Here is an 11,897-nt window from a genome sequence, read left to right as displayed (position 1 = left end):
AGTGTCTGAGGCCAGATTTGAAGTCAGGAAGACTCCATGCCCACAAGTCTATCCACTGCACCAGCTACTTGCCACTAAGAATTAGAGAAATCCAAATCCACACAATCAGAACAAAGATGATGGGAAAAGTAGAAGGTGAAAGGACTGTGGAAATCCAGGCCCACTATGACACTGTTGGTGAAGTGAATTATTCCAAGCACACTTTAAAAAAATGGAAATACATGAAGGGATTAACTAAAACATCTCTACACTGGGAGTCAGAGATTCCACTGGTGGCCATATGTTACAGGAAGGTCAGTGACAGAAGCAAGGACCCCCACATGTGCCCAGAATTTATGGCCGTTGTTTTTCTAGAAATAAAGACCTGAAAACAAAGCAGATGCCCATCAAGTTTGGAACTGGTGCAGTGGATATGGTGCTCTACCTGGAATCAGGAGGACTTAAGTTCTAAACCTATCTCAGACATTTACTGGCTGTGTGGCCCTGGGCAAGTCATTTAACACTATTTGCCTCAATCCAATCTTTGGTGAAGAAAACCCCAAATGGAATCATGAAGAGTCACAAAGGTCCCTACTGAAATGACTAACAACAAAGAAAGCTTTATTACATGGATGCAATGGAATAGGTTACTGTGCCCCAAGAAAAGTGCAACACAGGGACTCCTGGGAAGGCTCCCAAGTGGCAAAGTGGATAGAAGGCTGTACCTGGAGTCAGGAAGGCACAAGTTCAAATCCAGCCTCTGACACTTGCTGGTTCTAACTCTTAAACCTGTGTCTGCCTCAGTTTCTGCATCTGTAAAATGGGAATAATGATAACAGCATGAATCTTGCAGGGTGCTGTGAAGGTCAAATGAAATACTAGTTATAAGGTGCTTTGCAAATCTTACAGTCCTGTATACATGCAAGCTGTTATTACTGCTGTCATTACAGTTACTGCTCTGACATATAAAGTAACGACTTTAAACAGAACCAGAAACAAGACACAGCACAGCTCCAATGGAACTGGAAAAGAGAACCAGGACAACATGCTGTGATATCATCCTGCCCAACCTTGGCCTGAACCTGGAGATGTGAGAATGCCCTCTCCCTTCCCCATTTCTTTGCAGAACTCCACCAGCTTCAGTGGAGTCCCAGGGAAACACAGAAAACCCAACTCACCTCAATGACCAGGCCCTTGGCCACCAGCACAAGAAGCTGGGGAGAGTGCCTCCTGTGCTCCAACAGGTCAGCTCATCTTCAAAAGCCAGGAAATAGGCAAAACAAGAGGTGAAAGAAGCAGAAGTGAACACAGACCACTGACAGTTTTTATGGTGACAGGGAAGATCAAAATACAAACTCAGAAGATGACAACTGGCCATATTATGAACTGGTCTCAAGCAAAAGAAGTCTCCTTGGAAGAGCTCAAGAAGGATTGTAATAAGAGAGCTGGAAAAAAGGCTGGGAAAAGAAATGAGAGGGGAGCAAGAGAGAGTCAACAGCTGGGAAAAGGAAAGAGAAAAGTTGGCTGAAGAAAACAACTCCTTAAAAGTAAAATTGGCCCAATACAAAAGGAGGCACAAAAGCAAACTGAAGGAAATTGCTTCTTAAAAATGAGAATCAGACAATGGGAAGTTTCAGCCAGACAAAATACAAAGAAGAAGAAAATGGCAGAAAATGTAAAATACCTCACCAGAAAAACAACTGACCTGGAAAACAGATCCAGGAGAGATAACCTGGGAATGATACAAGTACCTGAAAGCCATGATCAAAAAAGGAGCTTGAACAGCATCTTTCCAAATGATGAAGGAAAAGTGCCCTGAGGTCCTAGAACCAGACAGCAAAATAGTCACTGAAAGAATCCACCAATCAATCACCTCCAGAACCAGATCCCCAAATGAAAATTCCATGGAATGTTGTACTCAAATCCAGAATTATCAGGTTAAGGAGAAATACTGCAAGCAGCCAGAAAGAAACAATTCAAATATCATGGAACCACAGACAGCTTTGGGTAGAATTTAGCAGCTCCTGCCTTAAAGGATCAGAGGGCCTGGAATATGTTATTGTGGAAGGCAAAGGAGGTTGGATAAAAACTGAGAATCAATTATACAGAAAAATTGAGTATAATCTTTCAGGTGAAAAGATTCAATGAAACAGGGGATTTTCAATTATTCTTGACTAAAAAATAAACAAAACCAGAACTGAACAGAAAATTCAATCTTCAGATAAAAGAAGCATAAAAAGGTGAACAGGAAAGAAAAAAGATGTTGTTCAATAAAGTTAAAATGTATCTTAATGACGGTATTTCAAGGGGGTAAACACAGACAAGAGGGCATGAGCATAAGTTGAGTTTGCTAAGATGATTAAAAAATTAATTCATTAAGTAGTGAAAACAAGATTGCACTAGGAGAAGAAGAAAGGAGATGGCAGAAAATGATCAACTGTATCACAGGAAGAGGTGAAATGGTCTATTACGGTAGAGAAAACTGAATGGGGAGAGGAAAGTACATGGCACCTACACAAAAACTGACCATGTACTAGGGCATGAAAAGGCTCCCATTCTAAGGCAAAAAGGCAGGATTCTTAAATGTATCCTTTTCAAATTATGATGCATTAAAAATTACCTGCAAAAAAGGGCCATGGAAAGAGAGACTAGAAATTAATTGAAAACTATATAATCTACTCCTAAAGAATGAGTGGGTCAAACATCAAATCGTAAAAATAATCAATAACTTCAAACAAGAGAATGACAAAAATGAGACAACAGAGCAAAACTTAGAGGATACAGCAAAATCGGGTCTTAGGAGAAGCTTTCTATCTCCAAATGCTTAGTTGAATAAAATAGAGAAAGAGGAGGTCAATGAATTGGACAGGCAACTCAAAATGCTAGAAAAAGAACAAATTAAAACCCCCAATTAAATACCAAATAAGAAATTCTGAAAATCAAAGGATTAATGAAATGGAATTTAAGAAAACTATTGAACTAATAAATAAAACTAAGAACTGGTTTTATGAAAAAACCAACAAAATGGAAAAACTTTTGTTTAATTTGATTAAAAGAGAGAAGAAAACTAAATTACCAGTATCAAAGATGAAAAGGACGAATTCACCACCAATGAAGAAGAAATTAAAGCAGTAATTAGGAGCGATTTCCCCAACTCTATGCCAGTAAATCTGACAAACTAAATGAAATGGACGAATATTTATAAAAAATATAAATTACCCAAATTAACAGAAGGGGAACTACAACACTGAAATAACCCCTTTTCAGAAAAAGAAGTTGAATAAGCCATCAATGAACGGCCTAATAAAAAATCTCCAGGGCCAGAGAGAATTACAAGTGAAGTCTACCAAACATTTAAAGAACAATTAATTCCAATACTATATAAATTATTTGGAAAAACAGGTAAAGAAAGAGTCCTACCAAATTCTTCTTATGGTACAAATAAGGTGTTGATCCTGAAAGCAGGAAAACCCAAAACAGACAAAAGAAAATTACAGACCAAGCTCCCTAACGAATACAGATGAAAACATTTTAGATAAAATATGAGCAAAGAGTTTACAGCAACTTTTCACAATTCTAAGATTCCAGGATGAGGTGAGATTTATACCAGGAATAATGCATGGCTTGTTCAATATTGGGAAAACGATCAGCCTCACTGAACACATCAATAACAAAACTAACAGAAACCATGTGATTATCTCAATAGATACAGATAAAGGTTTTCACCAAAAAACACCACCCTTTCCTATCAAAAACATGAGAGCACAGGAAATAGTGGAGTTCTCCTTAAACGGATAAGGAACACCTGTCTAAAACCAACAGCAAGCGTTCTATGCAATGTAGATAAGCTAGAAGGGTTTCCAGGAAGATGAAGGGGAAAGAAGGATGCTTGTTATCACCACTACCTTTAAGGCTGCACTGGAAATGTTGGCTTTAGCTATAAGAGAATGAAAACAAAATGAAAGGAATTAGAACAGGCAATGAAGAAATAAAGCTATCACCCTTTGCAAAGTGATAGGAGGGGATACTGGGAGAATCCTAAAGAACCAATTAAAAACTTCCTGAGATAATGAACAACTTAAGCCAAAATGCAGGACACAAAATAAGCCAAATAGATCATTCTCATTTCTCTGTAATTCCTAACAAAACCCAGCAGTAAGAGATGGAAAGAGAAATTCCATTTAATGTGACTGTAGACAATATAATTATAAAATATTTGGGCATCTACAGAACAAGGCAAAATCAAGAACTATATGAACATAATTACAAAACACTTCCACACAAAGTCAGATCTAAATAACTGGAAACATATTAGTTGCTCATGGGTAGGATGAACTAATGTAACAGAAATGACAATTCTACCAAAATTAACTTATCAAACTACCAAAAAGCTATTTTACAGCACTAGAAACAATAATGACACAATTCTCCTGGAAGAACAAAAGGTTCCGAATATCAAGGGAATTCATGAAAAGAAATGCAACAGAAGTTGGCCTAGCTGTACCAGATCTAAAACTGTATCATAAAGCAGCAATCATCAAAACTACTTGGAAATAGTGTGGAACATCACTGGAATAGGTTAGGTATAGAAGACACAGTACGCAATGACTATAGGAATCCAGCGTTTGATAAACCAAAAGACCTCAGCTTCTGGGATAAGAACTCACTGTCTGACAAAAACTGCTGGGAAAACTAGAAAACAGCATGGCAGAAAGTAAGCACAGATCAACATCTTATATTGTACAGCAAGATAAGGCCAAAATGGGTGCATGATTTGAAAGACTTTAGAACTCTGATCAATGCCTTGATAAACCATGAGTCCAAAAAAAAGGAAGAATGTGGCACTCACCTCTTCCAAGAAACATAATGAATTTAAAATGCAAAAAGAGGAAAGCATTTTCCACTATGGCTAACATAGGAATATTTTCACACAGACTATGCAGTTTTGGAGAGAATAATTTGTTTTGTGTGGGTGTTTTGGTTTTTATTTTTAAAAATTTCATTTACTTAATGGAATAGAGGATACTGGGACAACAGTCTGATTTTCAAAATACTTGTTACTTGAAAATTAAAATAATAAAAAAATCTAAAAAAGACATAATTGTGAAAAAGGAAAATTTTAGTTAAATGAAAAAAGAATGAATTAAAATAGGAAACTAGAAGAAAAAAGAATTTTGAATTCTAAATTCTCTCTTCCCCTTCCATTCCATGATCTCCTGTTAAGTCAACAAATATGTCAATTATACATGTGAAAACATAAAAACATATACAAGTTTTTGTCTCTTTTTTTCATTATTCTCTTGCATCACTCTCTCTTCCCACTTTTTCTTCTTCTACTTATCTGAAATGACTTCTAATTCCTTTTTGAGCTCTTTCATGAGTTCTTTCTGGGCTTGAGAACATTTCCCATTTTTCTTTGGTGTTTGATCCCTAAGTACAAATGTTGGGAGAGTTATTAAAAACAAATCCTCACACAAGAGTAACTGCATTGTTGGGAATAAGTAATAATCCCGTAGAAAGTTAGAAGTACAAGTGAGCATAAGCCTCTTCTGTCACTGTAAACAGTCTGAGTTAACTACACACATGAACGCTTTTCCTTTCATTAACTTGCCATTGCAATTGTTTTGAAGTTTTGAAAAATGTTTCTGATTTCAGTATCTGGGTACTGGGTGGGAGTACACACACACACACACACATGCACACACGCACACATACATAGAGACAGAGTGCACAGAGTGAATTGAAGAGGATGGGATCATATCTTAAAAAAAAAAATGAAATCAAGCAGTGAGAGAGAAATATTGGGAGGAGAAAGAGAGAAGTTATATGGGGCAAATTATCTCTCATAAAAGAGGCATGCAAAAGACTTATTAGTGGTGGGATAAAGAGGGGAGGCAAGAGAAAAACATGAGGTCTACTCTCATCACATTCCACTAAAGGAAAGAATATAATGCACACTCATTTTGATAGGAAAACCTATCTCATAATACAGGAGAGTGGGGGACAGGGGCACAAGCAGGGTGGGGGGGAGGATGGAGGGGAGGGCATGGGGAGGAGAATGCAATCCGAGGTCGACACTCATGGGGAGGGAAAGGACCATAAGAAAAGAGAAGTAATGGGGGACAGGATAGGATGGAGGGAAATATAGTTAGTCCTATACAACACAACTAGTATGGAAATCATTTGCAAAACTAAACAGATTTGGCCTATATTGAATTGCTTGTCTTCCAAGGGGAAGGGGTGGAGAGGGAGGGAGCTAAAGAAGTTGGAACTCAAAGTGTTAGGACCAAATGTAATGTTCTTACCACTGGGTAACAAGAAATACAGGTTAAGGGGTCAAGAAAGCTATCTGGCCCTACAGGACAAAAGAGAAGACGGAGACATAGACGGGGAGAGAGGATAGAGGAGAGAGCAGATTGGTCACAGGGGCAATTAGAATGCTTGGGTTTGGCGGGGGGAGGGGATAAAAGGGGAGAAAATTTGTAACCCAAAATTTTGTGAAAATAAATGTTAAAAGTTAAATAAAAAAAAAAAAGAAAAATGTTTCTGGCATTTTTCATGTAAGTGGCGGGGGGGGGGTTTCTGCTTCAAAATGAAATGGAGAAATGATCAAACTCTTATGATCACAATATACACATATATCATGTGTGTGACTATGTAATTATTGACCCCCTGGACCCCCAGTCATTGGGAGAGATAGTCCCAGGTAATCAGATGTTTCCATATCCCAAGGGACATCTGAAAGGTGATTAAACCCAAAAGTCATATGAAGCCTCTGGCAACTGTTCTCTGGAAGAGACTTTCAGAGCTGGGCCTCCCTGCCTCTTCCATCTCAGTACTGCACCCCAATCCAATGACAGCTCTTACTTGTTACTGAGCCTTGGGAGAGGCTGAATTTCTTTCCAATCATCCAATTCAGAACCAGAAAGGAGAACCTGCTGGCGAGTCACATGGAAACAAACTTTCTGACTCTGTTTCTCATTTTAGTTGGACACACATTAGTGTCCCATGCTAGAGGGGAGAAAATGAATCCAAATGTTAACTCTTGAGGGACCAGTTGTGGTCTTCCTTAATACTTCTCCTTCAGACAGTCAGCTTTGTAAGATGGCTGGGCACCTGGACCAGGACTCTGGGTACAGATGGGCCCAGCAAGATACTATTTCCAAATCTGAGCTAAATAGAGCCAGAGATGGCATAGGAAGCATGAACTCCCTTCTCTACCCAGCCCCATCCTCTTCAGAACTTCCCTAGTTCCAATTTTGGAACCACCAATCTTCTCATCATTCCAGGTCAGCATCTTGAAGTCATCCTCAACTCCTCCCTTCCCTCCTCATTCAATCATTGGCCAAGTAGAGCCATTCTCCAGTAGTTCATCTACCTCGTCTCCGGATCCTAATACTGCCTTATCCCTCTCCCAGGGACTACTGTGAAGACCTCCTAAGGGTCTCTCTGTCTCAAGACTCCCCTCTCTAATAGGTCCCATATCAAACAGAATAACAAAAGAGGAAAAGTCAGGAGAACTAGCCACCATTTCAGTCCTTCAGGCGCTAGATCCAGTGTTCCATGCTCAGAATCTCCTTCCTGCCTCTGCAAAGAAAGGGGCAGGAGAGGGGAAGGGCTTTTTCGTGTCTCCAGTTCAAGGCCAAGGTTGGGCATGATAATATGACATCATTCAGCTGCAGATGTTTTGTCCTGCTCATTTTTTCCAGTTCCATTGGAGTTATGGTGTATCTTGTTTTCTGGTTCTAAGTAATCCATTAGTTTACATATCATTGTAGTAACAGTGATGATAACAGTAACGATAACACTTACAATAAAGGATGGAAAACTTCTACCTGCAGAACTGTTGTCACTTCCCAATAGCATCTGATCCTCCTAAAGGAACTGGAGTCACATAATACTCTATGTCCAGTGGAAGGATTCTAATGGGGCTCCTTCTTTCTCTGTTCCACCCACTCTCAAATCATCTTTACTTTTACATCACTTTCTTCACTACACTTACTTTACATCTGGCCCCACATATCCAATGTGCTTGTCAGGATTTTGTCTTCCAGACTATAGCGCATTCACCAACAGCTGGGAGTAAACAGAGGGTATAGCCCATGTGCCCCCATCTTCCCCTGGATGCAACCTGGGCTTGGTTCAAGTCAACCTCCTCCCAGGGACTCCTTCAACAAGGACAGCCCTTGACCAGCAGAAAGCACTTTTAGAAACTGTACTTGTAAGCATCCTGACATACACAGGGGAACCTGTAATCACAGGTTCTTAGGTCTGTACCTCTAAAAGGAAAGCAGCCTTTGAGGGGTGAACAATCACTTTAATCAAGCACATATATCATTCACTTAGCTCAGGAGAAAAGGCAGCACCCTGAACTTCAGAGAAAACATAGAGAAGTCAAAATCATCAGACAGAGCTTCTAAACCGTCTGACAGTAAGCAATACATATGTCACAAGTCGAAAGACAGATGCAACTGCCTGATTAGAGCACCAACATCTGGGTGTTCAAAGGGGTAGGGATGGGGGTGCAGGAGATCCTTAGGGGCTTCCCAGAGCCTTGTCTGGCCAAACAAAACACTACCAGCCAGGAAGCCCCAAAGTAAAACCTCACCCTCAGAATAACTGTACAAGTTTTGGAGGCAGAGGCCACCACAACCCGAGAGAACCCAGTGCCTCGTTAGAAACTTACCAAAAGGTGTGGGCCTTCCTAGAAATCTTCCCTAATCAAACTTCCCTTAAAGCACAGGCCCATTAATGTGGGGGGGAAGATCTTTATAGTCACCAGAAAATAATTAAAATTACAAATGCATGCCTTTTTACTTAAAGAAACTCTTGTTTCTACACTTTACTCCCTAGTAAGGACTCCAGGTAGATAAAGGCATGATTCAGAGCCACCTGATCCTACTTTACTTGGTATCACAGAAGCTAAGAACTTTGCCCCTTACCCCAAAACATTTTGGGTCCCACTTGTTTGGGGAGGTAATGAGGGGTGAAGTGACCTATACCCTGAGTTACCCCCACAACTCAGGAGGCATCTGACCTCCTGAGACATCTGGTCCAGTTCAGCTCACCTTTCACTGTGGCTCTCACACCCATCACAGGCACAGAAGTTCAGACCACTGATGAACCTGGGCCACCCCAGGTTATTTACAAAGCCTGAATCCTATCCAGATCTTTTCACTGTTGCTTTTTTTTAATATACTGTATCAATCTTTAATCCTCATTAAAGAAAAGATTCACAGATATTCTAGCCCCTTCACTGGCATTACAGTAAACCTTGACACTATGACTGATGTGCTTGAATACTTTCGAGGCAGACTGGTCCCATACAATGACATTTCAGGGTTCCCAGCAACCCCAACCTGTATCATATGTATATGCACATATGAAGGTAGGTATATGCTTTTGTGTGTGTATGTGTGTGTATTCCTTCTGTTACTTTAATTTTTCATCCCCAAACTTTCCCTCTCCTTTCCAATTCAGCTAACAAGAACCAAGATCAATCCCCACTCTGCTCCAAGACCTGGTTGATGAGTGCCAATCTATGCCCTAATGCCCCACACCACAGCCTAGTAACTTTCTCAACCATTGAGCCCCTCCCACTCCACCACTCCCCATTGCAAGATTAAGTTCAGGAGTGTGAGGATTGCCTTTCCTTTTGAAGGGATGCCCACGGACTGGGAAAGGTTGAATCAAGTTGTGGTATATGAATGTCATGGAATACTGTTATTCCCTAAGGGACTTCAGAAAAACCTGGAAAGGTTTTTTTGAAGTGAGCAGAATCAGGAGAACATTGTCCATGATAACAGCTACGCTGTGCATGACAGACTCTGGTACACTTAGCTGTTGTAAGCAATGCAATCATCCAAGACAATTCCAAATGACTCAAGATGGAAAACACTGTCCACATCCAGACAAAGAACCGTGGAGCGACAATTCCATGTTCAGTGGAGTACTGCAGGGTCAGAATTCCTCTCCTGCTCTGGGTCCTATCCCCCATAGAGCTGTCTTTCTGGCCCATACCCACCATCACACCCTGATGCCTGGGGTGCCCCATAATGGAAGGGAAGACCAGCCAAAGGGCCCTGTCTCTTGCAAAGCCAGCTTTGCACATTCTGGAGCAACTGTCCACCATGGGGGCAGCAATATCATCTTCCAGGGTGAACTCTGAAGTTGCAAGTTTAAACCTTTGAGACAGAGGAGGTGGGATGGCACCCAGAGGCAAGGGGAGGAAAGTGCAGGGCTGGGTGGAAGAACTCACAGCTCTCAGAAATTCTGTAGGAGAAAAGCCAGGCATGTGGTACACAGTCTAGAAATAAACTATTGTGACTCCTGGAATTGACTATACTTACCCACAGTAAATACTGAGTTAACATATGTAGGCTTAACAGAAGAAGAAATAGAACATCTAGATAAGCTTTTTTACAAAAAGAAATTCAACTGGCCATGAATGAGCTTCCAAAGGTGAGAGGATCAGGGTCAGGTGGATTTCCAAGGGAATTCTACAAACACTGAAACATCACCTCATTCTAATATGCAATAAATGCTTTGAAAAAATTAGGCAAAAAGGGGTACTGCCCAACTCCTTTTAGGAAACAAACATGGTATTGATTTCAAATCAATAAAGAAAGAAGACAAGGAAAATTACAGACCATATTCATTAGTGTATATGGATGCAAAAATTCTAAATAAAATACCAGTTAGGGGATGGCAACAAGAGAATCCAAAATAGTACATTGGGATCAACTGGGATTTATGCCAGGAAGGCAGGGAAATTATGTATGTGACTTACATCAATTAAAAGAAACCCCCAAATCATATGAAAATATCAATTGCTGAAGAATTTGCTTTTGATAAACAATACTCGTTTCTATTAAAAAACCATGGCAAGTACAGGCAAAAACGGATTGTATCTTAAATAGATGAAAAGTATTTACCTAAATCAATCAGCAAGCATCCCTTGAAATGGTGTTTACCTAGAAGTCTTCCCAGCACAACCTGATGTCCAAGGAGGGCCACTGTCACACTGGATATTGGAAATCTTAGAATAGCTATATGAGAAGAAAAAAACACAAGGAATCAGACTAGGGAAGGAAGTAATAAAAATGTCTCTTTTTGTGGATGATATGATGATATCCATGGAAAATTCCAAAGATGCAACTAAAAAGTTACAATAGTTTTAGCAAAGTAGTAGGATATAATGTAAACTCCCCTAAATCACCAGCATTCCCATCTATCACCAATGAAAGCTTGCAAGAAGAGACAGGGAGAGACACCCCATTTAAAATAACTCCAAACACTATCAAATTCCTGGAGGCACACATTCAAGAACAAAGCCCAGAACTACATTCACATAAATATAAAACAATTTCTACAAATAAAATTAGATTTAAATAATTAGACTGATATTAAGTCTTCATGGGTTGGCATGGCAAATAGAACAATAATTCCAATTTTACCTGATTCCTATCCCAATAAAATTATCAAAACCTTATTTGATATGAGTTGGAAAAAAATCAAAGCCAAATTCAGTAGCAGATAAAGGAATTTTGTATTTCACAAGTAGAAAGAATTAAGATTTGGGGATAGGAATTCATTATCTTGTAAAAATTGTTGGGAAAACCAGAAGGAAATGTGGCAGAAATTATGCAGAGGCCAACATTTTACATTATTTATCAAGATGAGGTCAAAATGGATACATGAGCTATATCTAAAGAGAGATATAAGTTAATCTGAAGATCATGGAACATGGTACTTACTAGACTTACGGACACCAGAACAATTTATGGATAAACAAGACAGAAGGAACAGAGTGAGATGTGAAAAAGATCACTTGGATTACATAAAATTAAAAAGGTTTTGTACAAATAAAAGCAATGTAATGAAGATCAGAAGGAAAGCAGGGAATTGGTGGGGGGATA

General features: G+C 39.6%; 1 protein-coding gene across 1 annotated transcript in view; it reads right to left on the bottom strand.

Annotated features, from left to right (window-relative positions):
* The window catches only part of LOC140508283 (uncharacterized), a 32,580-nt gene that overhangs the window by 17,769 nt on the left and 2,914 nt on the right, over positions 1-11,897 (bottom strand). The window contains 2 exon segments of the mRNA XM_072616082.1: positions 705-792; positions 10,914-11,027. The gene's annotated coding sequence lies outside the window, so the exon portion shown is untranslated.

The sequence above is a fragment of the Notamacropus eugenii genome, chromosome 5 (genome assembly GCF_028372415.1).
Source record: "Notamacropus eugenii isolate mMacEug1 chromosome 5, mMacEug1.pri_v2, whole genome shotgun sequence".
Taxonomy (NCBI): Eukaryota; Metazoa; Chordata; class Mammalia; order Diprotodontia; family Macropodidae; genus Notamacropus; species Notamacropus eugenii.
The sequence above is the reverse complement of the archived record's forward strand: the minus strand, read 5'-3'. Positions and strand labels throughout refer to the sequence as shown.